Below are 21,955 nucleotides of genomic sequence, written 5' to 3'. Positions count from 1 at the left end.
GTTAAATGAAAGTGCAGTAGAACACACACACACACACACACACACACACACAAAGGGCGTCTGTTTGTCTCTTCACCACAACAGGTTTACACCCGTTGTCACTGGGTTTGTGTTCAGCCCTGTGTGTGTGTGTGTGTGTGTGAGAGAGAGAGAGATGCCTCCTCTCTTCTAAAATACAATAAGTGTGTTTCCTTTATGGGTCAGTGTGGCCTCCGCACATTGTCTTGCCTCTCTGTGTGTGACCATGACCTACTCTAATGTATGAAATTTGTATGAAACAGTTTTTGCTTGTTTCAACTCTGATATGGGATTCAAACCCACAGCATTTCCTCACTCAGCCTTCTGGTTCTGGCTTTTACAAGATGGTGTCACACAAATATTTTACTCAAGTCCAAACATCTCAACTCGACCATGTAATCTTTATTCAAGCTTTCGTCAAAAATGCACCATGAGAGAGAGACAGAATCCAGGCGAGGGAGCTCCAAAGAATCTAAGGAGTCATTTCTGTGGACAAGTGCATTCACACACAAACACACACACACAGCATTTGTGTGCAGCATTCAAGAGGACCCTCACAGACATTACCCTAACATTAACCATCACAACTAAAGGCCTGAACAAACTCTGCAAGAACAGAGAACATTTCCACATTAACCACGCCCACATCAAATTTGTGGCCAATCACAAAGAAGCTGTCGGACATCACAGAAGAAAAAAAAAAAGATCTGCCCAGATGATGTGTCAAGAACAAGCTGCAAGAACTCCCAAACGAGGGCTACAAAAATAATGACGTCATTCTTTTCTCACAGCCCTGGGAGAGAGAACACATTTCTCTGTGCCTAACCCCAAACCTTACCCCAACCCTTACCCTTAAGGACTTTGCACAGCAGATGCATTTTCTTTGTGCAAATTATTCGCATGTTTTTCAGATTGTAGTCAATTTTTCCAAGCAAAATAGTTTTCACGGACGTGAGCTGCCATTCCTGGCTACTGCTGCATTCATCCCCTTAATCCTCATAATTCAATGGACAATTGCAATTAATTCTTTAATTGCATAATTAATAAAACACATAATAAACACATCGCGCTTGATGTGCATGGGAAGGTGCGTTGCAATTAGCAGACAAATTATCCCCACTTTCGTCCCAAATATTCTTAACCCTGAAAAAAGCACTTTAAAGATGTGAGGACCACCCAAAATGTCCTCACTTTCCCAGAATGTCCTGTCCCATAACCCTCAAACCCATAACCTTGGTATTTGTGTGTGTTTGGACGTGTGTGTTTTAGTTAGAAGTCGTTTGTCCATTAGTCCTTTAGCACAACTTGTTTTCAGGTTTCTTTGTAACTCCGTGAACTCACTCTGAAGGAGACAACTCTAAGGGTTGGGTCATACTTATCCACGTATACATTCTCACACAACGCCGCGGTTCTGTTTACGCCTAAATGAGGGTCCACATCAGTCCAGTGTTCCACACATACATGCTTAATATTATCCAGTAAACCCTCATTTGCGTGTCCTCACATTCCTTGAGTGCATACTTGTAATGATTGGTACGTGCATACTTCCTCATTTAACCACAAGCAAGTTTTCATGGTGACCATCTTCTTCTTTATCACTTTTGACCAACACAAGGGTAAGACACCCAAATGGAAAGTGTTGTGAACTGATACGCGCTGCTCAACTGTGGTAACTGATGGACAAGTTTGTCTGTCAACTCCACAGAAGTCCACTGCACTGTCATCGATCATCACAGAGCATCAATGACATGTCAAATATTCACTCAGTCCGCATATCTATGTGTATGTTGTTTACTAGGTTTCTCTGAGGATGGAAACAGTGCGGTATAAATGTGTCGCCTGAGTCTCAGACACACACACACACACGTCACTGCAGAGCCTTGATAACCACAGACTATGCTAATGATTATAAACGACAAACACTGGTCACTGAGGAAACCATCCTTCCACATCCCATAATCATCCCCAATATTAAACAGGCTTGCACATATTTCAAATGCTTGGGGTGCGTTTGATTTGTTTGCCTGTGAATGTGACGGCTCCATGTGTTTCAGTCTGTGAAAGGAGAGACATTAAAGAGACATGACAATAAAAGTAAAACTGTTTGTGTTCAGTGACGAGTGAGATGCTGGTAAAACAAGTCTGAAACACATCCATCTCTCCTTCATCCCTCAGTCCTTCATCTATCTGTCCTTCAACCCTTCATATTCCTTCCTTCACCCTTCTGTCCTTCATCTTACTTCCTTCTTCCCTTCATCTATCCATCATGCATCCCTCTGTCCTTCAACCCCTCATCTTCCTTCCTTCATCCCTTCACCTTCCTTCTTTCATCTCTGTCTTTCATCTCTTGCATCCTTCATCTTACTTCCTTCATCCCTTCATCTCCATGTCCTCCATCCTTCTTACTTCCTACATCCCTTCCTTCCTTCATCCATCTGTCCTTTGTCCCTCCCATTCTTTTATCATCCTTACTTCATCCATCTGTCCTCCACCCCTTCCATCCTTCATACCTCCTTCATTCCTCCACCCCTCTGTCCTTTATCCTTCATCCTTCCATCCCCCGGCCCTCTGTCCTTCATGTTCATTTCTCAATCCTCTGTCCCTCTGTCTTTCAACTCTACATCACATCTCCATCCTTTTGTAATGGAAAAATCAGCAGTGAATACTGGGAGGCATTTTCCATTACACTTGATTCCTCCACCCTTCATCCCTTGTCCAGCTCTCCCTCCTTCATCCCTCTGTCATTCATCTCTCCATCCTCCCAGCTCTCTCCATCCACCAGCAGTGTGAGCTCAGTCCCTCATTCCTCAGTGTGTCTCACCCTGGACCAGCTTTGATTTGCTCTTCATCACACAGTTCAGTTCTTGATTGGTTCTAAATATTGTAAACTCATTTTTAACATCATACCTGACTCCTGCAAACATCCTGCAACATTTGACACTGAGTGAAACTCACTATGACGTTATCAGCATACATGTAGGGATGTCATGGGAGGCGGAGCCAGAATAATCTGAATACATGTACAAACTAAACTTTAAATTACTAGAGTCAACACACACACAGACACACAAATTCAAGCAGCTGTCCTTTTAAGGACATGCACTGACTTCCATTCATTTGGACAGCGTTAAAGAGACAGGCTCAAAGGGACAAGGAGACAAAAGATTACGAGACAAGGCGATGAAAAGACAAGTGAACAGAGAGATATTTGGGAAATGAAGGGAAAAAGAAAAAAGAGAGATGAGGAGACATAGGGACAAAAAGAAAGACAAGGAGACAAAGCCACAGAGCGACAACTTACAAAGAGACAATGACACTCAGAAAAGGAGATAAAAGATGACAAGACAAGCAGCTTGAGAGACATAGGGACAATGAGACAAAGCTTGTGAAAATAAAGGCACAGATTTACACTAATGATTAAAAACAGAAACACGTTTCTGCAAACTAGTGTGTGTGCGTGGCAACCATAACCTTCACCATAACCACAATTCAAATCTTAGCCCTCACCATCAGCAGTTCCTCAAAAATGAGATTCTGACTCAATAGGACCAGGTTTTGGTCTCCGTGAGGACAACTGGTCCTGACAAGGTCAGTGTTAATGTCAGACCGGGTCGTAATGCAAGAAACAACGAAAGAAAGAAAGAAAGCAAGCAAGAAAGATTTGAGAGGTGACTTCATGGTTGGGTTTCAGCCAGTGAGAACAGATTTTCAGTCAGTGAACACACCATCACTGTCACTAATGTTGTATAACTCCAGACGTAGCCCTCTAACCTGCTGACTCACCTGTGGAAGAACTGATGATGTGTTCATGGTGACTTTATCTGTATCGGCGGTGCCTTCACTGACACCACGTATTACTTCACCTGATTTAGGACCTCTGTAATTTTCTGTACCAGCTGCTCCCTGTGTCGTGTGTGTTTGTGTGTGCATGACTCAGCGATGATGTGTTTTTAATAGTTTTTGTCCAACAAAGAACACACTAGTTTGCAGAAAACTCTTTCTGTTTTTAATCATTAGTGTAAATCTCTGCCATTATTTTGACCAATTGTCCATTGTCTCATTGTCTCTCTGCCTGTTTGTCTCTCGAGCTGCTTGTCCCTCTCTCTCTTGTCTCATCTTCTATCTCCTTCTCTCAGTGTCATTGTCTCTTTATAAGTTGTCGCTTTGTGTCTCTGTTTCTCTCTTTTTGCCTCACAGTAACTTCGTCCCCTTGTATCTGTCTTCTTGTCTTTCTGCCTTTTAGTCCCTTTATCCTTGTCTCTTTGTCTCCATCTCTCGAGCCGCTTGTCTCTCTGTCTTGTCATCTTCTATCTCCTTCTCTCTTTGCCTCTTAATAACTTTGTCTTCTTGTCTTTCTGACTTTTTGTCCCTTTATCCTTGTCTCTCTCCCTCTCTGTCTTGTCTCATCACTTTCTATTTCCTTATCTCAGTTATCATTGTCTCTTCATAAGCCGTGTCTCTGTGTGTTTTTGCCTCTTTGTCTCCTTGTCTCTCTGTCTCCTCATCTCTCTTTCTTTGCCAATGCATTCTTTGTCTCTGTCTTCATTTCCCAAATATCTCTTTGTTTACTTGTCTTTTCATCTCTCCGTCTCCTGATCTTTTGTCCCCTTGTCTCATTGAGTCTGTTGCGTTGTCTCTCTCCATCTCACTGACATGCCACATTTTTTTGTGGTGGATGTTTGTTTTTAGAAGAAAGTGTTTGAAAGAGGAGACAAGAGGGAAAGTCTCTCATACACACACACATTCCCCCAGTCTTTAAAGGTCCGTGTGGCCTGATTTAAAAAAAAAAAAAAACTATCCCGCAAATGAACACAGGAGTTTGAGTTCCATGCCGTATAATAAAGAAGCAGACATGTAAACACATAACAGCAAAATTGTTGTTAATTGTGCACCTTTTATGTACTTGTGTGGTCTAGTTTTGTTTTAACTCCACATCTGTCTTGAAACCTAATGACTGATTTGCTGTTCTAAGCAAAAGAGATTCACTTCACTTCACTGTGTTCACATTAAAACTGGTTTACAAAGACCCGCCAGTGCCTCCTACAGGCTACAATGTACACTGCAGTCTCTAAAAGGGTGGTGTGAGCATCCTCAGAGAAGCAGGACAACAAACAAGTCAATAAATGAGCAGAATCAGGATCGAAGACTGAGCAAAGTCCCTGAAAAACTTTCAACTGATCAATACTGTGATCGACCAGAGACTACTTGGGAGCTGTGGGGCTTTTATATTGATATTTTTATAGATTCAAGTTTTATTTTGAGCTCATTAAATCTCTGCTTCTCTGCTATTTTCATTCCATATATAGTTTTTACATGTACGTCTTTAATTTTGAGTCCACGTACCGCGGTGTTGAGGGGCAGGAGACATCAACGTCCCCGCAGACCCCGCTGACCCAAGCTCCCACGTCCGCGTCTCCTTGACCCAGTCTCCGGTCTTCCTGCGCTGTCTCAGGACGCTCCGGACGCATTGGCTCAAAAACACTCTCTCCCGGAGCTTTTTCAGCAGCCTTCCTCCTGTCACACGCAAACGGACACGAGCACGCGCTCAAAAGTGCACGAGCGCACGTTTCACCCCCCCACCGGTCACTTGACTTCACCACTAAAAACTCACTCGGAGAAGTTTTTAGAACTTTGAAAGACAAAAGTGTCCATGCAGCGAGTATCCGAACAGAGGAGAGGAGTCCCCGGCAGGAGGAGCAGAGGCTCAGGCGGACATGGCGTCCTGCTCCCGGTGAAAGATGCGACCGACTCCGTGGACTGAAGATGAGCTACGGGACGCAGAGGAAGCTCGACCCCGACTTCAACTGCTGCTGCTGGAAAGAGGGAGGGAGGGACGGGGTGAGGGGGAGAGGGAGGACCAAAAACTCACAGAGAAAGAGAGAGAGATGTGGACAAAAGTATGTGGACACGTCTCACCACCTGAGATAATGAGTGCCGCTTATTAGTATGATTGAGTTCAGCTGCTTTAAATAAGGAACACGTGACAAAGCGAATTATCATCAGTGACATTGAGAACAGCTGCGACATGTAACACACAGACACATGCAGAATGTATTGAATATAAATACAATATTCCCCATGTTTTTATTTTATGCTCAGTGTAGTACAGATATGATGTACTTCATACACTATATATAATTTGTATATATATATATATACATATATATGTATATATGGTGGTGTTACAGCTATGGCCGTGAATTAGTTGTTTATGTTGTGATTTTGGTCACAGTATGTGGTACGGTTTGGGTTGGGCTTGCGTTTCGACTGAGAACTGTACCTTTACTTGGAAGGTAGTTTGTGCACTGTGCCCGATGGCCGTGTCGTGACACAACAGGCAACAACGGAGGACGTCCAGCAGCTCTTTCCTTCTGCCCAGTTTGTGGCTGTTTGTCTCAACAAGACATCAAACTTTGTATGAAAATGAAGAAAGAAACAGCGGTTGCAAGGGAGGGGTGCTGCTGACTGTTGTGAGTCTATAGCTCCACTTGTATCATACCGTACCATTACTCTGGTACCCAAAGGGAAGGTGCTGGTTGTTTTAGTACTATTCCTAATGGAAGTCTCACCATTCGACAGTCTTTTCCAAAAGGAAGCTGATGTTCATGGCTCTTTGTAAACCACTCACTCTCCCACATCAAAGTCTGCTGCCTCAATCATGAAGTTCAAATGCATCATTGTGTGTCTTTAGTGTTAAAAATCCTTCATGTTTTCAAGTCGTTGGTGTTTTCATTCGATGCTCAGTTAGATTTGATTGATTCACCGTCTTAATAATGCAGCCAGTGTTCACCTGTTCCACCTGAGGCTGTGTCTCAGGTGTGCAGCAGGTCATTACTCACTGAGCAAAGTGATGGCATCAGAACAAACGGCAGCTTTTCATTCACTGAAGGAAGGAAAACTAAGATGAGGCCAAATCTCGACCCATCAGGGAACAAACACGTGGAGAGACAGAAGAGCAGCTTCTTCCCCTAAATGAAGAACACAAGATTCCAATCAGCTGTAGCTACTGTAAAATAAGGCCTTATTGTAGAGAGGACAAGTTTGTACAGCACAACTCATGAGGGGAAATGAGGCCAATCAGTGGAGGGAGAGGGGGAATGAGGTCTGTTTACTAATTAATGTTAGTTTGGGATTTGTAGCAGCAGGAGAGGAACAGGGCGAAGGAAAAACATCATGTGGTGTTGGTGAACATACCAACTCACCATGACATCACTGTGATGTTGCATAATGGTTGTATTCTTTCATTTTGTAGTTTCATCATCATGTCATTAGACTAGGACATTTTTTTTTACTAATTTTAGTGAACATCCATCTTCTACTGCTTTATCCTCCACACCAGGGTGACAAGACAGGGCCAGATCGCAGTCCATCACAGGGTCACAAACAACCATTCACTCTCACGGTCACGGTCAATTTAGAGTGTCCAATTTACCTACTACCCATATTGCATGTTTTTGGACCGTAGGAGGAAACCCGGGTTTAGTCTTCTTGAAGATATTTATCTTCTCATCCAAGAGGCTTATTAAGCTCTAAAAGTTGGTGGTGAAACCCAGAAAGCTTTTGATGTAGTCATTGTCCAGTGCCATCTTGACCTTTAGAACCCAGAAGTAACCTTAAGAGAGGGGGTGGAGACTGGCTGAGCACTGGTATTGAACCTACACCTACAAGTACGTGGTGGAGACTTCATCTTGTTCTCTTTGGCGGCATCAGATGTTTGCTGAACTTGTTCTGCGTGTTGTAAGACAATAATGCAAATATTCATTCACAGGCACGAACCAATCAAATGTCATTTATGCATTTATATTCAAACTGTACATACCTACAGTAGTAGTCTTCTCCCAGTTGCCAGCTTTTTTTGTCAGAGTGCGTCCAACATCTGCAGACCCTGTATCACACACTCATACAAACCAGTGTAGTATTTTCCTGATGGACAGTCAAGAGAATACATACAAACGTATATACGGCAATTATAAATAGAAAATAGAAAGACCTTGAACCATTGTGTAACAATCCATACATTGTCATAAAGTAATGATTGGATTTTGAACCTCCCAATTACTAGTGTGAAAAAAAAATCACAATTACACAATTTTTATAAGCATTTCCCGAAATCTGTCTCTCAGCAGCTGCTCACACACGACAGGAAGAGCCAGGCAAACTAATGAGCACCGACAGGCAGTAAACAGAGTCGGTCGTCACAGCAACCACAGGTGAAATCACAAAGCAGCTTACCTTGTTAAAACGCAAAAATGTACTTTCTCCAAATATCCTGCAAATGACCATAAATCTGATCTCACCTCCTATACACACACACACACCTTCCCGGAACAGCAGTCTTTTTTTGGGGGGGGTTGCTGAAGTCATGGAGCTGAGTTTGTGTTGCTGACTTTATATGAGCCAGGACAGGACTGGCAGTGGTGGATGATGGGGTGAGGACATTAGTGCAATATGTGGAGCCAAGAATTTGAAGGAGAATGCTTAGGAATGGAACTGAATGAGAGCTCAGGTATACATGTGTGGAACCCTATGTGAATAGAACAACAGGCATGTACACATACATACACAGAGACTCAGGAGAGACACTTGTTGGGGTTGTGTGTTTCCGTGTCTGCATGACTTGAATATCACTTGGCATTTGACTCCTCAATGGACGAGTCATCCTGGGAACTCTTGACTGAAGGTCAAAGGCTGCTGTCTGGTGATATTTAATAACTTGATTTATGATTTGATTTCACAAAAAAAACATCCTCAAATAAAACATTGTTCATGTCTGAAGTGATTAAAGTCAGCGAACACAAACACACAAACACAGTGACATTCCTGACCACATCTGTTCTAGACCACAGCAACCAGTTTACCAGCTGAGACCAATGAGAGGTGTGCACTGGACAAACAACACAAACTGAGGGAAACACACACACACACACACACACACACACACACACACACATTGGTGGAATGCATACACAAACAGAAGCAGATGTAAGCAAGTGTGCACACTAAAAAATATAGACACACACACACACAGGGTAAACAGTGCTGGTTTGGCTGGCACCGTTCGTGACAGTGTTATTCCAAACTCAGACATTCCACAACTCCCAACAGCTACCCTCCAAGTGTGTGTGTATGTGTGTGTGTTTCTTGTTCAGCAGAGGTCAATAGGTTGGCGACAAACAAAAGGAAAAGGACGGCAGCTCCAAACGGTGCCAGACAACAGTTTGTCTAAAGCTCCGAGTGTCAGGCGTCTAAACACCTGAAGTCGCTGTTGCGTCATTCATGTACCTGTGGCTGCAGTGAAGTCATCGTTAATGACTAATGTCAATATACATATCTACTCACTAATGTATCATAACACTAATGTTCACAGTGAGAGTCACCTGGACACGTGCCACACCATCAGTTCCTGTTCAAAGAACGTGGTGACCTGAATTGTCCTGTAAAGGAATTTGAAAATCTTGAGTAGATGCTGAGGTCATTTGAGGTTGAGACACGTGCACTGCCTAGATGGACAAAATTTGCACTGGAAAGATCCCAGGGCAGATTGAAATTGTCAATTAAATGCACGTGTTAAAGACATTGACCAGACCATGTTTTTAACACTTCAGGCTACTGCTTACAAATGTCATTTGAGTCTGCATGCGTGACATTCCTGTCAACCTCCTGATATGATTTATTATGTCTAGGACTTTGTCAGGAATGAGAGTTCGTCCTAGGACAAAGAGTGTGTAAGAGCAGCTCTGGAGAATCTAACAGTTTCCAAGAGTGAGCATAGACGGAGGCTCTGACATCGTTTGGTCGGGGGTGCAGAACCAAGCAGTTCCTCCGTGGACCACCATGGTCCCGTAAAGGTGTTGACCTCCACCTCTGGACACCAGTGATGGTCAAGATCATAATACTGTCCAAGAGATGCACTTAGATACACGTCCAGAGAATGATGAGATTGATGTGAATCAAAGATGTTGAATTGATTCACGACCCAGATGTAATTTTGAAGGGAGTGTTTCCCCGCCGTTCTGAATCAAGACCAGGGCAGCTGATATGGATCTTGGTGTGACAGAGTGGATCCTACATTGAAACCTCTTACAGTGGGCCTGAAGATTAGGTTTAGTCCTGAGCCAGAGCCATAAGTCCTCAGGGAAGGTAACCAAGTCCACTGGCAGAGCAACATCAGCAGCTTGAGTAGAAGCAGCGGCCAAAGAGTTGGTGTCAGATGGAGTGTGGTTTGTGCAGGGCCACAGATGATGGGATCTGGGTGTCTTTCCACCTCCTGGTTGACATTCTTTTCTTCAACTCAGCGAAACGACGCAATACGAAGAAAGCAGCTACCGCAGCCTGAAGATGACATAAGTGGAGCTGTGACATACACAGGAGCTTAGTATGGTTCTCTAACAGCACATAACCTGAACGACCAGTTACAGAAATCCATGCCTATAGTAAAGATAAATAAATGTAAATAAAGGTAAAGGTAAATAAATTAGCAGTTAGACTGTCCTACAAGACAAATGAGAGCTGTGATTGGATGAAATCGGCTGAAGGAGAAGAAATCATCCCTGGAACACATACTATGTAATATCTGGATGTTTTTCCGGAGCATTTCCTGCTGTGCTTTAACATGAGCTCACTCACACACTATTCTGAGATTTGACAAGGGAGCTTGCGAGAGACGTTGTGGAAAACATCTGCATGTGTTTCACAGCATCTCACCTGATGTAAACATCTTTGTCCTCTGGTGTCAGAAGACAAACTACACAAACACTGGTCAAAGTCGATGCTTTCACTCACAAAAATTTCACAAAAACACTTGATCATGTTTGTATCTACAGTGGTCATTTACTGTTTCTGTTTGTCTTTGTCTCCAACAATGACTGAGCACACCTACAAACACACACATTTTCTTCCAGATGACCTCTGACCTCTTACTTCCCCAGAAAGTGTTTATTCTTTTCCACCACACACACACACACACACACACACACACACATTGGCCTTGAGGTTTGGGCACGCTGTGTTGCCATCAGTTTCTCAGATAGCCTGTAATGAGACGGCACACAGAGCCAAGATGGCTGCTGCTGTCATTAGCAGTGGAAATGTGGTCGTTATTAGAGATGGAATATGAACATGAGCTGCAGTGACTTCATGGAGGCTGTTCACTAATGACTCGCAGGAAGCAGTGGAGACATGGTGGCCCGGGAGGTTACCTTCATGTTAACATTAGAAAAAGAAGCAGAAGAAGAAAGAAACAAAGAAAGAAACAAAGAAAGAAAGACGCCTCTGACACATTGAATCTGTAACACGAGTCATCGCTCCTGATACCTTAAGGCTGCAGGTGAAGACTGGCTTTCTAATTCAGGAGTGTCTTTGAAGCCTCATGCTCTCAGACCACATTACCACACGGTATGTTGTCATGTGGTCCCGGCATCAAATCCTCGGTTCCACAAACCGTGGCTTCTCTGTCACTGGTCCATTTCTCACTGCAGCTGCAAAGAGAAAACCTCAGTCATTTATAGAAAGTCATTTACTTGAAGAGAAAACTGCTGTCTACATGAAAGACTACAAACATGGCCACATGACGACATGACATGATGGGAAGTCGTTTACATGGCACGAGTTGCAGGAAAAGCTCCATATAATTCACAGCGAGCGAGCCAGCGGGTGATTGTCCTGTCTCCTGCAGCTTGGGACCGACGTTGCCCTTCTCCTGGACATTCCATACATTCTTCTGCTATTGCAAACACGTCTGACTCAGACAATCCCCTGCTGCGTTTTTCATTCATAAATGGAAATCTATGGAAAATGTACAGAATCCGGACCCAAAAACTTGTTAATACATTATGATCCAGAGTTAATTTTTTCATAGATATCAGCTGAACACAGCTCACATGTCTTATAGCAGAGCAGATTGGCCTTCAGTGGCAAGGCTGAGAGTTCAATCCCTACCTCAGGCCAATACTTTTCAACCCCAAGTTGCTCCTAACCTTTGAATAGGGATGATAGATTTGAGATAGGAAAAAGTCAAACTGTCTATCAACATTTAGTGGTCATCAAGTGTAAATGTTAACATATTAATGTTATTATACTTATACTTAGCTGGAACCTGAATGAGACTCTCTTTGTTTTAGGTATTTACATCAAGTGCTTTTATTTTGAAATCTGAACCACTCCAAATATTCCCGTTTCCCGACACTGTCAGCCACCAAGGTAACTTGTTCTATTTTCATGTTTTGCTTTTTAGTGACACGTTGTTTACAATATGCTGTGCATACACTTATTAAAGTTAATTAAAAAGCCCCCACGTGATGTCTCTGCATCAAGGGAATTACATCAAGACTAGAAAAGTGCTATGTCAATACAGACCATTTAGTATAAAGTGTTTACCAAATGGGTTTAAATTAACATTAATCACCATTATCTGACTCATGAAACTCTGTGGAAACTAGAACGCACTTCAGTTCACCACCGTCACTCCCCTCCCTCATCACCTGTACACCCTGCTCCAGCACACCTTATTCAGAAGGTCAGGTCGCCATCAAGTTCCGCAGAAGACAGATAACGACCAATTTACTTCAATTGGGTGTGATGGAGTAACGGAACTTCTAAAACATGAAGGGCAGTCGATCCAGAGGACCAGGATTGAGAAACACTGCCCTAAGCCCTCCTAGAGGGATATCAAACATCAGGAACATGAATAACTTAAACCTAAACACACACACACAAATAAAAACAGTTGTTGGGTGGGTGTTAACACTGTTGCAGACCAGAAACAATGGATGTGCTGCTGGTGAGGGGCTCATTACTGCCACACACAGGTCAGTCTATGACATGACTCATGTTGGTCTGTGTGTTCTGTTTTCTCACCGATCCTCTCACCCGTCAGAAGGGGGCTTTTCTCTTTGGGGCCCATTTGCCTGGTATGCCTGTCCTGTCTGTGCGCCTCTGCAGATGTGACGTCCAAGACCACTGGAACACACTATAGGAGAAGAAGAGGAGGAGGAGGAGGAAGATTTAGTTTAGCTGCATACTCATGTTTTCTGAAAATGCCAGAGTATTTCTCATGGTAACCTCTCCACACCCACTGTTTCTTACTTTGTGAACCAACCAGTGAGTCGTGCAATGGCCACCATCTTTTATAGCCTGCTGTAATTTACAGCTCACCTGTCACTCACCTAATGTTTTCCTGTTGTAGCATCTCATAGCCTCTCTGGGATTTTGTCAGAATCTTCTTGTTTTACGGTCTTTAATTAGCAGAGGAGAAGAGATGCTTCCCAACCCCTGCTGCTGATTACAGACTTACTCTGAGTGTGTGTGTGTGTGTGTGTGTGTGTGTGTGTGTGTGTGTGTGTGTGTGCACGCAAGGGAGAGAGAGAGAGAGAGGAGAGAGAGTGGTTTGGCCAAGTAATGTTGTCCTAATCTTTCTACATCTTTGCCAAGAGGCACTTACAGCTGTGGTATGTGGTGTGTGTGTGTGTGTGTGTGTGCGAGAGAGGGAGAGAGGGAGAGAGGGAGAGAGAGGTTGGTTGAATTGTGGTCTCTGGATCATGATCGGACGAGTGAGCCTCAACACCACAAGTAGTGCCTCGGCCAAGAGAGAGAGAGAGAGAGAGAGAGAGAGAGAGAGAGAGAGAGAGAGAGAGAAAGTAAAAGGGAGACTGTTTTTGAGTCGTTTACTTAAGTGGAGAAAAGGAAGAAGAAGACAAAGACAAAAGATTAGAAAAAGATAACACAAAAAGACAGAAAAGAGAAAACTCATTCAGAATAGAAAGAAAAGGAAAAGTTGAACAGATGAACAGGGAAGTTTTGTTAAATGTGTTTGTATGAGGTACTGACACAGTGTGGGGACACCTGGAGAAACTAAACTTAACTTAAAAGGAAAGGCTCATCCAATCTATTCTACATCTGTCAATCACATCCCAAAAAATATATGATCTGCTTTTTCTCGCCATTGCACAGCGTTTTATAAAACTGGAAACTCGGGTTTCTTTCAGTTTGTAAACCACTCACTCTGCTGCACTAAAGTCAATCAAGAGAATCTTCTCCTGCCTCTTTTGGTAAATTTGTGTTTCTGCCGGAAGTTAAAACAAAGAATTTGAAACAATGATCTGACTGATAAAATCCATGCTAGAGTAGGAGGTTTACTACGTGTTACAAACTTAGAAAAAAAGAAGACAAAGTGAAAAAAATAACGCGTGTCTGTGTAAGCTGATTCTCGGCAAATGGAGGAACATGTCTGACTGTGGACCCCTCTTCCAAAAACCTGAATTATTTCTCAACATGGACTAAAAGAGAAGGGTTGACAGGAGAAGCCATGAAAAAGAGGAAACCACAAAAAGAATTGATGAAGGAAAGAGAGACAAGGATGAAAGGAAAGATGGGGTGAGAAAAATAATAAGTCAGGAGATAAAGAAGAAAAGAGGGAACTTTCTCTCTTTAATATCATCCTTCTTTTCCTCTTCCTCCTGTGTCCTCTGCAGCACCAAGGGCGTCCACCCTCAACCTCTGACCTTCTCTCTGATGTCGCCATGACCAGGAAGTTGACAGGAAGTGACCTCTGCCAAGAGGCAGCTTCCCCAAGGAGTGAAAACTCAAACAAGCAACACATCAGTTGGACCACCAACTTAAATGAGATTGGCCTCATTTATCAAACATGTTTACTAAAAAAGTGAATGTGCGCTCATTTTCATGATTTTTCAACTTGTTAAATGTGATTTTCTGGTTTCTTTGCTCCATATCACCAAGAAATCATTAAAATTTAATCATTTTGGTTTGTGGACAAATTGTTGACAATTTTTACTTCCAGGTTTGGGAAACACAATCATAATTTTTCAACATTTTACGACATTTTACAGACCAAACAAGTACTCTATATACTATCAAAATAATTGTTAACTGCATCCCTTTCCATAATTACAGTTAAATTTGATATTGCACAGAAAATGTTAAAAATATAATGATGGATATAACAATAATAATAATCCACAGCCACATATTCAGAACTTAGAGACAAGACCACAGGTGACATACAAGCACTTTACATTAGTTCAGTGCACATTTACGCACAGGCATCGGCCTTCTTAAGAACTCCAGGTTATTGAGCAGTAAATCAAATTGAAATTGAACATGGGAGCAGCATGAACTGCTGAGCCTGTAGATTAATTTCAGAGAACAGAGGAAGAAACTAAAGAATTGTTGGAGGACGTGAAAAAAGACATCACCGGTGCACAGAGAGGGGACGAGCAGAGGACAAATATCAGGACAAGCAGCAACAGCAGTGTGAAGCTTCTTGAACTAGTTTCCCAACAATCACATGTCAAACTGGTTTAGTCTGATTTAATGCTGATTTAAACTATTTTTACGACCAAGGTAAACAGGGAAAGTTGTGATTTCTAATCAGAGGGATTTTAATGAGAGTGAAGGAAATGTGCTTATGCAAACATAATGGTTGTATTACGTCTGCTCTGCCCATTCAGGTGTGGATGGACTAGACCTCAACCAGTGGCTCTGTGGCGCAATGGACAGCGCATTGGACTTCTAGTATCAATGAAAAGAGGGTATTCAAAGGTTGTGGGTTCGAGTCCCACCAGAGTCGGTCATTTTGTACACCCTGGTCTAGATGTCCCAGTCAGTTTGTGAAAGATAGACTTTGGTTTCTTCATCTCTACTAAACATGTTGACTAAAATCAAGCTAACATACTACTATGCACAATGGTATTCATAGTCTGATTACTCCCGCATCTATACGCTTAGTCAGACTGGAGCTGGTTCCCTTTCAGGTCACGGCTTCACCTATTCGTCATCTACATTTTATGGCCCTACGTCAACACTGTTGTGACAACTCACTTCTCATCTTTACTTCCCCCTACTGTTCATGTGAGTATTGCATCTGTTGGGAACAAAAGCTTGAACAGGTCATCAGAAAACACTGCGTGGACGAGACTGTGCCAGTCCTCTGCCTCCCTGTTGTCAATGTATTGGAGCATTGGACTATGAGTGAAACTACAGTGGAGGGTTTGAATCCTACCAGATATGACCTCTTATGGACAGTGTGTTTAAGGTCTGTCTCTGACGTTTCAAGATATGCTCACTATTTGTTTATAGACCACCAGCGGTGTCATAACGCAATAATGGAAATTCAACATGACCAACTCATTTGGCGATTACATTATTTATTGCCACATCCCATGGTGTGCACATTTGCCTGCCACATGGATCTGTGGTGCACAGGACCATAATGTGACTTCTGGTGTAGAAAAGAGTGATATTCAAAAAGAGTTATTCAAAGGTGGCGGTTTTAAATTTAGCTTTATGGACAAAGTGTTGGATATCAGTCCCAAGCAGACTTAGAATGTCCTCCCTTAAGTACAAGTACTCTTATGTGCCATGACATAATGCGACTGCAATTCCTAACATGGGGACCCCCCACCAATGAGTTTCCACAGAAGTCTTTCTTGAGTCATCAGTACATCATTTCTCTCTTACAATGAACTATGGGTAACAGAATAAAATGATAAGTGTGGTCAATTCTACATTGTAGGCAGACGACGTCCACTGTAGGATCTGGATGAATTGTGGGTGTGGTTTGTTCACAGCTCTGCTTGGTGGCGACAAGGAGCTACACACACACACACACACTCATGCTGTTGTCACACTGAACACGCAGTGTTGTGATGTTTGTGCAGCTTCAGCTAAATTAACCTGTCTGTCACCATAGTAACCAATAAGTTAATATAGTCACACAACAGACTGCTAATTGAACAATAACTGATGGATGTGGAATTTATAAGATATATCATTGTGTATGTATGTGTGTGTGTGTGTGTGTGTGCGTGTGTGTGTGCATGTGCGCATGTGTGTGTGAGAGAGAGTTGAAATTCCTTACCGACATGTCAGCACAACTTCTGCTTCCTGGCAATGTTCTTACAACATAGGCATGTTGACTGCTGTGTGTGTGTGCGTGTGTGTGTGTCAGGATCTTATTTCAAGGTCTCATTACTTGCGATCTTTGTGTGTGTTTTTCACGTCTTTATTCATGTCTAATGGTTCAGTCTGCAGATAAAACACACACACACACATTGGTTCGTGCCACTATCCTTTTAAGGTGTTGACTTCCATTCATTTGAACAGCCAAAAGAAAGCTCATTAGGACCAGGTTTTTGGTCTCCATGGACTACTGGTCCTGACAAGGTCAGTGTTTATGCTAGAAAAGGTTTTCAGACCAATGTTTCTAAGTCTATTTGATGACAGTGAAGTTGTGAGACAGTGACTGGCTGCTCATACGTCTCAAACACAAACACTACATTACTCATGACAACAGTGTGATTTATTCTTTTAAGTTTTAGTCGTAGTAATTCTGTTTTCTTAATGTCATGTAAACCTATGAATCCCACTAAAATTGAGCTTGGTCAGACTAACATAACATACCTGGGTTATAAGGTTCCCGATTACTCCTACATGTATACACTTAGTCTCACTGGAATCAGACTTCACGATCTGCATGTGCACTAACATTTTGGAAGTAGTAGTACTGTGGACTGAAAGGAACAAACAACACGATGGCGTCAGTGAAATCAAAAGCTATGGAGACGACCCACTTTTGGACTTTTCACGATATACAGAACATTCAGAACCACAGCACGATCCGTCTTGCCATTCACCGCTTGTTTTCTCTGTGATGTAAAGGTCAAGGTCAGAGCGATACAGCGCCACCTACAGAGGTAATTAATCCTTCGCGTGTATACTCGCATTGCCTGACTCAGTCCGACTACGGCCTTAGCTCGATTTAACTGTGCATGTAAACGTACTGACTGACTTGGTTACCCTGGTTACCACAGAGACTGTAATTACAGGGCCGTGTGTCACCCTAGCAGACAGGTGAGCTGCAAAGTGATTGGCTCAGAAGGTTAGACTGGTTTAAAAAAAAATTCCCCTTGTGGCTTGTAATCATGTCAGAGCAGATTACAGCATATGTGTGTGTGTGTGTCTGTGTGTGTCTGTGTGTATGTATGTGTGTGTAATGTTGTGATGATCACAGAGCTGTGTCATAATTCCGCACTAACAAGGCGGTGGCGTGTGATGGTTCGACTTAGGTGGGCATCTAAACGTCACCTCACACTGACTCACAGATGGCTTCTCTCACACGGTCACTGTCGCCGCTCTGGTGGACGAGACGTAACAGTGCACACTGCACAGCAAGGCATCAGCGAGTCATTTTGTCCATGAGGTGTGTATGTGGCATCATAAACTCTGAAGAACCTTTTGAAGAAAGGAAAGACATGTTTGACAGAAAACTGTGTAAAGTCATTTTCACAGTAGAGATTCATCAATATGGACCTGAGTGGAGAAAACAATCCAATTTCATGTGAAGTGTGTGCAGCAGTGGTACAGTAGTTTGCTCTTGAAACAGAAAAACCTTGTTTGAAATCCTTTCTGTTCTGGTATGTTCTGTTTCTATGGGTCTGTCAAATAACTCTTGATTGATTGATTGGTCCCTCCCAACAGGTGGAGGCTAATTGTTGTGATTACCAGCACATGTGTCAAGTGGGAGTGGCCTATAAAACTCTATTTGTCAAGCACTAATGTTACAAGTCGTCTTTCTTGGTAAGGAAAGGAAAGGAAAGGAAGAGAAGAGAAGAAGCCCAACAGTTCACACAGTGAGCAAACACTGGGCAACAGTAGGAAGAAAAAAAAAAGTGATAGGTGGGGTCACACCTTGGACAGGTCAGCTGTCCATCACATGGCCAAACGACCATTCACTCTTGCACTCAAAATCAATTTAGAGTGTCCAGTTTGCTTAATCCCCATATTGCTTGTTTTTGGACTGTGGAAAACCAGTCCAAAAACCAGTTTTTACAACCGGATCACAAACTTGGGTCTTCTTGCTGCAAAGAGCGCTATAACCACTACACCAACCGTGTGGCCCTCAGTCATATATTCATCACTTGATGATGATGATGATGGTTCTTATATCCCTGTTATACATATGGCTCTGATTAATCTGAAATACTATGACAGTAAAATAAAGGAATTGACTACTACATGCCACTACTGCCACTTACACCTCAAACTAAAGGAGATCCAATAATCGATCAGCATTAATGCAAAGCTGGGGTCTGTAATGAGTGTGGCGCGCATATGTGTGTGTGTGACATTACCACGTATGTGTGTTTCTCTCTGTGGTCAGAAAGGTCAGAAAGGTCAGACGACTGCAGACAAACACACACAACTATTTTCCATCTGAGTCGTTTAATATTTCTCAGGCTAAAAAATGTCTGATTCACAGTCAACCTCTCTCTCTCTCTCTCTCTCGCTCTGTCTCCACTGTCATGAATGAAGGGAGAACTTCCTGTAGTTATTATCTCAAGCTGTTAAACGACTAGTTCACACGTTTATTCAGCGGCTGGTTAGCTTAGCATAGTGTAAAGATTATGTGTGTGTGTATGAGAGAGAGAGATGTGGTTGGAGGGTTGTAGTTTTGTTCCCACGACACCAAATGACCTCCACCCCTCTCTCTCTCACTCTCTTCCTCTCTCTCTCACTCTATAAATGGCTCGTCTGGTGGCATTTAGTGACCAGTCTGACTTAATATGGACAGAAAAAGAGAGAGGATGAGAAAAGAATATAAAAAAAGTGGAGAGAGGGAACAATTTGGTATTTTGGGAAACAGTTTGTTTGTTTTCCGACCGTGCAGACACGTAGTAGCGCCAACGCAGCAGGAGGTGCGATCTAACCGTCAACTTGACGACTACTCGAACCACTTAAGTTCTTTAGCTGAGTTGGAGATTAAAGAAAGACAACCTCCCCGTCAGAACATGACCTACTCGCCCTGCTGAAGCACAGCAGGAGAAATACAATCTGACATTGTGCTGGAGTCTGTGGGTTAGTTGACATGGAAGTTATTGAATGTATTTGGCTATAAAAATGTTTACTTATGAAACAGACAACGGTCAAGGCTCCTTCGACCACTGGGGGGCGGTGTCACGTCTTTATTGGGATAGGACCAGTGTTGGAGAATGGTGTCCACATACTTCTGTCTATGGTGATATTTAATGGGTAGTTCCAACTTCTTTGCAGTGTGGTTGCATGAAGAACTTGCACATAGTCAGTGTCAGGCAATCTAGGTTTCTTTATTAATAAATAAAATTATTTTATTTTATATTATTTGTCTGTTTATTACAGAGCCCATAAAAGGTCATGGTGAGATTGTTTTTGGGGCTGGACAATTTTGCATTACCTTGCAATAAGTTTTGTGTTACTTTTAAGACACTGACCTGTACGCACTACAGAATTCTGAACTGTCCTATAACATCATGGGCACTTGTACGTTGCAAACTGATGAAAAATCATATCACCAAATGTTACAGGAACATTCGTACATTAGTAGCCTGTGATGTCACTGATGAAGAAGGAGGGCTGATATCTGACTCAGGCAAACATAAAAAACACAAGTGACTCACAACATAACCTTCAATTTGTGTACGTGTGTGTGTGTGTGTGCGTGTGTGTGTGTGTGTGTGTGAGTGTGTGTGTGCGCTTGGTTCCATACGTGGGAAATGAGCTAATATCAGTCTACAGGGTCTAATTTTAGAGTTGCGTCTTTTATTGCAACACCAAGAGCACGGTGAGTGTGCACACGCACACACACACAGAGTGCAGATGTTTCCTATTAAATAGGTCTAGGGAGAGTTGAGCAGGGTCTCACTCAGAACGCTGGGCCAAAACAGTGCCACGAGAAAACACAAGGAGCCACCGAGATCCAGAGAAACCATTGATGAACCTTTTATAAAAAAAACTATATCGCATTGGCCGTCACTAGTTTCAGGTTTTTTGAAATACAGCACAAGATACTTTAGTAGATTAATGGTCCAGTCAAATCAAGATCATAAAGCAGGGGATGCTTTTGGGTGAGGCTGCTGCATGTGACCGACAGCAAATCACCTCGTTCCCCAACTCCACCCTGTCATCCAAATATCCTGAATATGGGTGCTGTCACTGTAAGTGAGCCATAGTTGTGGCCAGGTTGCCACATTATTGTTAGTACACACAGTAGTTGCATATTTCCATTTCCTGTTGCTGTCACAGGCTGTGTACAAGCGGTGAAAAAGAAAGTCGATTTATTTTGATATCTGTTTTATTGTGTTTTCCATCTTAAATCTAGGATGTCTGAATTTTGTGGCTGGCTGCAGCCCCACTCCATGTCAGCACATGGAAGAAACTATAAAGAAAAACAAAGTAAATGTCAAATAAAAGTGGTTTCCTGCCCTAATACAGTGATGTACTGCATGTTCATGTCTCAGATCGGTTTGGTTTTCATTCAATATCGGTCATATTTTGTATGGTCTGTGGGTGATATCCAATAAACCAACTCTAAATGACATAATCCTATTATCTGAGTCACTTACTCTTTTATTCTCTTCATCTGCAAACCTAAACGTTTTAAAACCATACTTTGTGCTGTGCCACCAGGAAACTTCCCCTGCCCTGGCTCAGTGTCTGCACCATGGCATCATGGAGGTGTGACCTTCAAAACGTCCACAGCCAAAATACTGTGCCAACTGTGATGGGAAGTCATCATTTCTCACCTAGGTTTTTTTTTAGATACTTTATTAATCCCTTTAGGGAAATTATTCTCTGCATTTTGACCCATCCTAGAATTAGGAGCAGTGGGCTGCCACACTGAGTAGCGCCCAGGGAGCAATGGGGGTTGGGTACCTTGCTCAGGGGTACCCTAGCCCTTCAACCTGGTGGGGACTTGAACTGGCGACTTTCCGGTTACAAGCCAAGTTCCCTTTCCACTTGGCCACAGGCTGCCCTTCCCAACATTCCAACAACAAATAAAACCAAGTAAAACATGTTATGTGTAATGTGTCCAAATACATTGTTGGTGTTGTTTGTTAGGGTCTATGTTGCATGAGGATTGAGTCAGAGCCAGATTAGAGGCGAAAGA

At 42.7% G+C, this 21,955-nt stretch overlaps 1 protein-coding gene and 1 non-coding gene across 2 annotated transcripts in view; one reads left to right on the top strand and one right to left on the bottom strand.

The window, feature by feature from the left end:
* Positions 1–5,376, bottom strand: part of plekhg2 (pleckstrin homology domain containing, family G (with RhoGef domain) member 2) — a 60,339-nt gene extending 54,963 nt beyond the window's left edge. Inside the window, exon 1 of the mRNA XM_044031711.1 lies at positions 5,362–5,376. The gene's annotated coding sequence lies outside the window, so the exon portion shown is untranslated. The remainder of the gene's footprint in view (positions 1–5,361) is intronic.
* Positions 5,377–15,509: 10,133 nt separating this feature from the next.
* Positions 15,510–15,601, top strand: trnar-ucu. The gene is given in 2 exon segments: positions 15,510–15,546; positions 15,566–15,601. It is a non-coding gene; the product is annotated as a tRNA-Arg (tRNA).
* The last annotated feature ends 6,354 nt before the right edge of the window (positions 15,602–21,955 follow it).

This window comes from Solea senegalensis, linkage group LG8, assembly GCF_019176455.1.
Source record: "Solea senegalensis isolate Sse05_10M linkage group LG8, IFAPA_SoseM_1, whole genome shotgun sequence".
Lineage (NCBI taxonomy): Eukaryota > Metazoa > Chordata > Actinopteri > Pleuronectiformes > Soleidae > Solea > Solea senegalensis.
This window is presented reverse-complemented; position numbering and strand designations above follow the sequence as displayed.